This window comes from Bos indicus, unplaced genomic scaffold (assembly GCF_029378745.1).
Source record: "Bos indicus isolate NIAB-ARS_2022 breed Sahiwal x Tharparkar unplaced genomic scaffold, NIAB-ARS_B.indTharparkar_mat_pri_1.0 scaffold_76, whole genome shotgun sequence".
NCBI lineage: Eukaryota > Metazoa > Chordata > Mammalia > Artiodactyla > Bovidae > Bos > Bos indicus.
In genome coordinates this window covers 39715-46333 of record NW_027223735.1, presented here as the reverse complement: position 1 = coordinate 46333, position 6619 = coordinate 39715, and positions in this window count along the sequence as shown.

Below are 6619 nucleotides of genomic sequence, written 5' to 3'. Positions count from 1 at the left end.
ATTGAAACTTTGAAACAAAATTAGTATTTCAGGCTAATGAAAACAAGAATATCCATTAAGAACAAATTCATCTTTTCTTTTGCTGTCTGCTTTTTCTATGCCTTCCCATTGTAGGATGAAATAAGAGCCAGTTAACAATTGTACCCCAATAACATGCAGTGACTTTCTAAATATGAGTCAAAACTATGTACATCTATTTTCTTAATGTTTTCTTCTTGTAACCCAGACCCTTGGTGATCAGGGTGCACATCATTGCTCACAGAAAACTTATCTCCCTCTTGCCCCCACTATAAAGGCTTGCTGTTTCCTTGAAAGGCCACACTGTGATTTAAATAAGTCATTCCACCTTAAAAACTGGTGTTCCCTTGCACAAATCATCAATCCCTTATATTTCCAGACCTTCAGTTTCCACATGTGTAAAATGAGGATGAGGCTTTATCAAACATCCACATGCATGAAAACTAAGAAAGAGTGAGACAGTGAGTGAGAGAGACTAAAAGATGAATGAATAGAGGAAAGAGAAACAAAGATATAATTACCAACTCAGTGACAACCAATAATATTACAGAGACTAGTTTTCTTTTCTTTTGAATAAAAAATCTAAACTGAACTAATATTTGTGAATTAATCCTGAAATGCAGTTCTCTTGAAACCCTTAACATCTTACTGCTTTGTAAGGACTCACTTTCTCAAAGTCATTGTCAGTACACGAGACTACAATTCTGTGGCCAGGTGATGATGACACAGCTAATGCATGGCCTAGTCACTTTAGCTGCTGCTTCTGGTGACTATTCTCTAAACAAGCACTGGTCTCCATTTCCAGGTCTGATAAATTTCCCATCTGTAGTAGACTTAAAGCTACAGGACAAAGGACTTGTGGCTATAAATGAAATACATTTCAGAACATACTGCCTCCAAATTATCCAGAAAACATTATTAACAATAAACTGCTTTTCCAAAATTAAATTTCAACAATTTTCTTATTTACTTTACAGAAGAAAAATTAAAAACATAAAGCTGTTAGTAACAGGTATGTGTCAGGAATGGTTATGTCGTACTAAAGCCTATACAACAATACCTGTATTATCCAGAGCTGCTCTTTGCTGAGACCACATCCATTTAGAGTCTTTCAGGTTTTTCAATTCCATCCTCTTCCTCTTCATCAGTGTTTTCATACTTATCCTCACCCTCATCATTGGGGCAGAATGATGCAGACATTTAGGTCAACGTTGGCAGGAAAAATATCACAACCTCAAATCAGCAGCAGAGTCTAGGCCTGAGAGAAGAGAAATAGGTTTAATAAAAGAAACAACAAATAATACCTGGATACATTTCTAGCCCCCCATCATGTCTGCTGCTTGACAATGTTCACAAACATTTTTCCCCTCTTTCCAGTAGATCGGCACACAGATCTCTCTGATTATTTCTGGCCCCTGTGGAGAAGGGATCCGAATCATTTGATACTGATACCATTTTGTATGTGTGTGTTGGAACTTCAATGGAAAAAAATGTTCCTTTGACTTAAAGACAAATTCTATGGGGACGCTCACAGATTCCTCAATCGCTGAAAAGTGCCCCTGTGCTATGTCATCATTTTCTCAGATTCTCCTACCGAGAATATTCACATTTGTTAAAGCCGTTGACCAACAGGGAGGGATGCCACTTGTTTGCCTCTAGGTTGGGAGAAGGCAGCATGCTGTTTCTCGAGACCATGAAGGTCTCCAGAACTGGGCTTCCACTTGTGTAAATTGTGCCCGGAGGTTTTTGAGAGTTCTGACCCACTGTGTGACTGCTAGAGACCTACCTGCCTTTGAGCTCAATGGCCCCACAAGGGCCTGAAGGCTCAGCCACCACTTGCCCGCCTCAGCCCCTCCGGGATCACAGGCCTCAGCCTCCCAGTCTCAGAGGCAGCAGTCAGGGCTTCCTCGCCCAGAACTCGGCCTCCACTGCTGGTTCCTCTGTCTTCTAGGATGCAACCCCCTCCGCAGGATCCCACAGCTCCCAGGGTGTATCGCCCTCCAGTGGGTACTCACCCTGTAAGACTCTGCCTCCCTCTCCCAGGTCTTCCTGCTCCTGAGGAGGCACCGGACCTTCTCCAGCGTCCGAGGGTGGCTGGGAGCAGCCCCTGGCCATCAGGCTGTCAGTGGGAGGCCAGAACAGGACATATTTGTTGTCACGGAAGTTGTGTAGAAAGGGGTGGACATGACTCCAGAACAGGGGCTCAAACGTCTCCACACAGAACATAAGGCCTGTAACCTCTGCCGCACCCTCCTGCTCACTCTCATCCTCCTTTTCCTCGCCCTCTCCAGACAGGTGCTCCTCCTCCTCCAAGTCCTCCATGTCGAAGTCAATCTCACCCTCTTCCTCGTCCTCCTGCATCTCTACATCTTCCTCCATCTCCAACTCCTCTAACGGCTCTCTACCACATTCCTCTTCCACTGCAGCCTGTGGCCAACCCTGCTCCCCGGGAAGGGCTCTGGAGACCTCCAAGGAAGCCAGAAGAGCCGTGGCCTCCTCGACTCCTTCCGTCCCCTCCCAAGCAGATGCTTGGACCCCAAGGAGACTGGGGTCGAGGCCCGCCCCGCCACCAGCTCTATCCGGGCCACCTGGGATCCAGTCGTGCTCCTCTGTGGCAGACATGGCAGGAGAGACGTGCCAGACAGTGATCCTCCTGCAGTGTGGTCTGTGGGGAAGATGGCGGCCGCTGGGCTGAGTGTTGCGCTGTTGGCAGTGGGACCCCAGGGTTGGGGTGGGGACAGCAGAGGCGTCGGCTGTACAGGGAACAGGAGTCTGCGAGTGGCTGGTGTGGGTCCCACAACAGGAATGGTGAGGGGGTGGTCCACAGACCGGCCCACCAAGACCGAAGCTGAGCTGGCGGTGGACAAGGCGGGAAAGACCCTGATGGGCCTGGTGACGGTAGGTGGAGCTGGAAGGGTCAACCGCGACCACTTCCTCCAGCGCCAGCTCTAAGCTCATTTGCCAGAAGGCAAGGATTGGCATGACCCGCCGTCCAATGAGTGATCAAGGCTTTCAGATTGCATGGGAGCCTTCCAGCACCAGGTCATACTTTGAGCCCACAGGAGTCCCTTCCTTTCCATTGCTGCTGCTGCTGCTGCTAAGTCGCTTCAGTCGTGTCCGACTCTGTGCGACCCCATAGACGGCAGCCCACCAAGCTCCCCCATCCCTGGGACCCTCCAGGCAAGAGTACTGGAGTGGGTTGCCATTTCCTCCTCCAATGCATGAGAGTGAAAAGTGAGTGAAGTTGCTCAGTCGTGTCTGACTCCTAGCGACCCCATGGACTGCAGCCACCAGGCTCCTCGGTCCAGGGGATTTTCCAGGCAAGAGTAGTGGAGTGGGGTGCCATTGCCTTCTCTGTCCTTTACATTGCACCATTGCAAAAAGGAAATGGCAATGTCCCTATAGGCGGCACCCTGGGGTATGGGAAGCTAGGTGTGGTCCCCAGTTGCCACCTTGTGTCAGCTCAGGTCATCAGAGATACACTTATTTTAAAAACTTCATAAAGGCTTGAGAAAGAACATCAAAGGTAAGAGATGGAGAAATTGGAAAACATAACTGAATTAAACGGGAGCACTGAATATGAAATAGAAAAAATGAAACAAACTACATAAAACTAAAGATCATCAGATGGTCCAGTTGATTTTAAGCATGGCTGCTCATTAGCAACATATCTATAGCTTTGGAGAATAAAAGCAATACCTTGGCATTTTTCAAAAAATTCTTGGCAGTTTTCAATATAATTCTGATATGTGTCAGGTTTTTCTATTAAGTGGTAGCTTTGGTGATATAGAATTCTACTACTTTTGTGTTGACCACTCATGGTACAATGGTATTAAGGGAATAATAGTTACTCACTAGTATGTATAATATATATTTTAGAAAACTTATTAATGTTTGCCTAACTAAAATATTTATGACATTTTGATTCCACTTGTTTGACTTAGTATGCATAGAATGCTAGATTTCTAATTTTAAAAAAAGATGTGCAACAACCAACAAAGTTTTAATATATACCACTGGGAAGTGTAGTGCCTTTGTCAATCTCTTGAAATACCTATAATGGAAAATAAACTGAAAAATAATATATGTGTATATGTATAACTGAATCACCTTGCTGTGCAACTGGAACTTTGTAAGGCAACTATACATCAATAATATATACATATATATGTATATGTATTATTATATTTATTTTCTTATATATATATAAATATAAAGAAAAAAGATAAACTGCATAGAGATCACATATGAGCAACTGTTTCAACCTTCTGTGAGAGACAGAAGGAGAATTTAGAGGTTTTAATGTTGCTAAAGTTACTTAGAAAAGAACATACCGTTAACATGGATGCCTCGAGAATGGAGACTGGAGAGTGGAAGGAGTAAAAATAGGAGCTGAAAAGGGATTCATCAGGGCTCCCCAATTCACTTCAAGGCTCCGAGAAATGAAGAGAGACTTCTTTTCATGACTGTGCTAATCACCTGCTCTACATTAAACAGTGACACCCCCCTCCCAAATGCACATATTTAAATGTTTACCCCACTCCATCCCCCAGGTGACGGTATTTAAGAGTTATGGCCTTTAGTAGGAGACACAGTGAGGATAATCAACCTTGCCTTATATAGAACCTTATGCGATTATAGATTTCACCCCTTGTACCGGCCTTGTTTTGTTTTACCTAACTCATACTCAATATTTTCAATGGGGATAAGTCCATTGGGTCCCAAGCTGTCAAGCCCATTTCTAAGTTGTCAAAGACTCAATTTAACTTTATGAGCCATATGTCCGAGTGCCTATGGCCGCACTAGGGGCTATTTTAGGAGAATGGCTGCTAGAGTCTGGAGCACTGAAACACCACAATCATAAAATTCTTGAGGCAAATATATCTATTGGCTCTCTTCAGTAGCTCCCTTAACACTATAGGGGCATCTTTTAAAAATTTAGGGGATATCTGCAAGTATTCGCTCTATTTCGTTCCCCGGTATTAAGTTCAAAAGAGTTTCCTAAAGCATGCATTTCAGGCATTGCTGAAGAAGTGAAAGTGGAAAGTCCACTCAGTCATGTCATGTCCGACTGTGTTGCGACCCCATGGACTACACAGTCCATGGAATTCTCTGGGCTAGAGTACTGGAGTGGGTAGCCATTCCCTTCTCCAGTGGATCTTCCAAATCCAGGGATCTGACCCAGGTCTCCCACATTGCAGGAGGATTCTTTACCAGCTGAGCCACAAAGGAAGCCCAGCATTTGTTGAAGTCAATTCCCAATCTATTTGCAGTCAGTCTTAAGCCAATAAGCACTTTTTGTGTTTAAAAATATTATTGCACTATTGTGGTGAATGTCACAGGCATTTAGTACGTTCACAATGCTATCTCAGCCATTCTCTCTGTTGTGCCTAAATAAATCATCACTCCTAAAGGAAACCCCATGCCAGTAATCACTCCTTTTCCATTTCCCCCTTGCTGCAACCAGGCTCTGATAACTACTAATCTCTGTTTACCTCTATGAACTTTACATTTCTAGGGTAGCTGAGAGAAAAAAAAATCCTACAATATTGAGCGCCTTTTGTGTGTCTGGCTCTCTCATTCCTTTTTGCGCGGTCTGAATGCTATGCCCGGGTACAGAGGGTCACTTTTGGTTTATGAATGTGAGACAAGTTGAGGACAAGTTGGTGGATCCTTGGGTGTTCCCTTGTTCTTCATTTGGGTTCCCATTTCGGTTAGGGCTGTTGATGAACATGGGGATAGAACTTTTTGTTACCTTTTGAGTTGAACAAATACTTCTAATTCTTTGGCTTATATAGCTTATAGTGGAATTGATGAGACAACCATAAGCTTTTACCTTTTTCAGGAACTTTCAGACACTTTTTGTATAGCTATTTGCTGTTGTTCATTTGTTCTGCCCCTCAGTTGTGTCTGACTTTTTGCAATCCCATGGACTGCAGCACCCCAGGCTTCCCTTTCCTTCACGATCTCTTCAGAGTTGCTCAAACTCATGTCCATAGAGTTGGTGATGCATCCAACCATGTCATCCTCTGTTGTCCCCTTCTCCTCCTGCCTTCTATCTTTCCCAGCATCAGAGTCTATTCCAGTGGAGTCTGGCTTCTTCCATAGAGGTGGCCAAAGGAGTCGGAGCTTCAGTTTCAGGATCAGTCCTTCCAGTGAACATTCAGGGTTGATTTCCTTTAGCATTGACTGGTTTGTTTTCCTTGCAGTCCAGGGGACACTCAAGAGTGTTCTCCAACAACGCAGTTAGAATGCATGGATTCTTTGGCTCTCAGCCTCCTTTATGGTCCAAAAACTGGAAAAACTTTGACTATATGGACTTTTGTCATCAAAGTAATGTCTCAGCTGTTTAATTCACTGTCTAGGTTTGTCATAGCTTTTCTTCCAAGGAGCAAGCATCTTTTAATTTCATGGCTGTACTCACCATCTGCAGTGATTTTGGAGCCCAAGAAAATAAATCTGTCACCGTTTCCATTGGTTCCCCATCTATTTGCCATTAAGTGATGGGACCAAATGCCAAGGTCTTAGTTTTTTGAGTGTTGAATTCTAAGCCAACTTTTTCACTCTCCTCTTTCACTTTCATCAAGAGGCTCTTCAGTTC